The sequence below is a fragment of the Ammodytes marinus genome (genome assembly GCF_949987685.1).
Source record: "Ammodytes marinus genome assembly, chromosome: 9".
Taxonomy (NCBI): Eukaryota; Metazoa; Chordata; class Actinopteri; order Uranoscopiformes; family Ammodytidae; genus Ammodytes; species Ammodytes marinus.
Window position 1 is genome coordinate 19,780,711 of NC_137213.1, and position 2,389 is coordinate 19,783,099.

Genomic DNA, 2,389 nt, shown 5'->3' on the forward strand with positions numbered 1-2,389 from the left:
GTGTGTGTGTGTGTGTGTGTGTGTGTGTGTGTGAGTGAGACACTGACAGTGTTGACATTTCTATAGGTGTTTGTAGTCTTGGTTGTTGCTACACTTGCGCTTGTTGCGTTGTGGGCAGAACTGTGGCGAATGGACCGTTTCTCATCTCTGGCTTGTGAAAGGTGAACTCATTGTTTCCTCTACCCACAGTAGTGACTGTCCTCCATGATGACAGCTTAGGGGTGTGATGGGGGGGGGGGGGTCGTTAAGTGCTTGTGTTTTATAAGAGCCCAGATCAACACTCGAATGATCAGCGAGACAGAGAGAACTTTTCTCATTTCAAAAGCCATGAGCGTATGTGCTGTGTGTGCCAGACTTGCTTGATTCAGCTCTCTGGTAGCTACTCTCAAGCCCTCAGCAAAACCCTTATCTGTGAGTGATTGAGATCATTTAAAGTTTGTGTTGGGAGACACTCCAGCCAGCCATTTCAAGGACAAAGCCAAGGTGTCCTTTTGAAGATGAGATCCAGCCTGGTGTCAGCCGCTCTTCTCTGCTTCACCACGTGGATGAGCGTTGTCTATGCAAGTGAGTATCTATAGGATTTTTGATGAAGTGTATGGTCTGAGTGTAAACATGATGGTACTTAATCTTCCCCTCTCTATGTATCTGTCTTGTTTAGCCCCTGGATTGAGCACAAACTGTTGTCTCCAGTGGTCCACCACCAAAGTCCCACTTCACCGAGTTAAGAGTTACACCAATCAGTCCGAAGGAGTCTGTCCAATCACAGCCGTAATGTAAGTTGTCCTGCGTTCACACTGTATAGAATTAAGCCACATCTATAAGGCGCTACAAGGAACCTTTGAATGTTTCTGAAACAGTCTCATTGTTCCCCTAATGAACATTAATTACAAACAGGACCATCAATGCAAAGAATGCTATTTTTATGTTTTTCTTAATGCCTTTGTCATGGGTACGCTCACCCAACAGCCGGCGTGGTAAAAACACTACCGCTTTTGTCCAAAGGGGATGCAAGAATTAACACAAATGAAAGGTTCCATGTGAACATGTATGAATTACTCATTTAAGAAATATATTTTTTGTCAAAACATAGAAACATGGTTATGATATAAAGATATTTTACAATGCCATTAACAGATCACAATCTTTTGCAGTTTTCACACGAAGAAAGGAAAGAATCTTTGCTCCGACCCTAACGATGGTTGGGCAAAGAAAGCCATGAAGAAGGTGGACGAGGAGGGGGTAAAAAAGACATTGCAAGAGATGGGGCAAAATGAAGACAGCTCAACAAGTGACATACCAACAGTAGCGTCAGTCAAGTCAAAAAACTCAACACGAAGGAGAGACAGAAATGGAAGGAGGCGGCAGGGGAAGGGGTCCAGAAAAGGGAAGAAGGGACAGAGAAAACGTGTCTGAGGAATCACAAGTCAAAACTAAGTCCTGCCAGTCAGCAAACATTGCTATTTCTTATCGGACTTGTCCTGTTATATTGCATCTATTGTTAAAGGAACTTCAAAAAAATATATACTTTTAAATATTATTGTATTGACCATTAATTATGCAATTTATATTAATACATATTAATATATTGTTGTTACACGTGTGTATCCATTAGCCAATAAAGTCTTTCATGAGCAACATTTGTGTTTTTGTTATGAACAAAAGGAACAAAATCTGAAATAGCAAACAGTAAGATAAATTTGACTTTGGTTCACAGTAACTTCCATTGTGTTTACACACTCGTGCAGATGATAAATGTTTAGAGGATGCCAACATAGGCAGAGCTCAAGAGAGATAACAAAGGTATACAGAGGGGACCATCATAGATACCATTGATATGGGTGGTAGGATGGCCTAGAGGAAAGGATTTGAGAGGGGATATGCGCAAAGACAGATTTCAATGTAACCAACCATTGACTAATAAAGTAACTTAACTTAACTTAACTTTTTTTTAAGATATGTACAACAAGTAGGTATAAACAAACACATAAACAACAGCTGGACAAACAAAGATACAGTAACTATCTATATACACAAATACATTTTGAGTGTGATAGACGAGTAGAGGACGGGGGCTTTGTGAAAATGCTTTACAAACGCATATATTGTTTTTGGTCATTATTAAAACTGAACCTCTCTATTTATGTCGACATGTCATAGCATCTTATCAACTGTGACGCACATATGTAATACCACAGAAACCACCCTAAATGTCAAAAACATCACAACGCATGCAAGGCTCATACTGATTTGGAAAAGTGTTGCTACAATATATTAATGCATATACACTACTGTTATAGGATTCTATAATATTTGTTATATTTTATTGTACATTTTTCACTTCCCACTTATACTTAAATATTTGCCATTGAAAAACGGTGTCACACGTCTT

The 2,389-nt window shown here is 39.4% G+C and overlaps 1 long non-coding RNA gene across 1 annotated transcript; it reads left to right on the plus strand.

Annotated features, from left to right (window-relative positions):
- The first annotated feature begins 310 nt into the window (after positions 1–310).
- Positions 311–1,623, plus strand: LOC307254942. The gene is made up of 3 exons (XR_013845006.1): positions 311–564; positions 659–773; positions 1,152–1,623. It is a non-coding gene; the product is annotated as an uncharacterized lncRNA (long non-coding RNA).
- Positions 1,624–2,389: the final 766 nt, after the last annotated feature.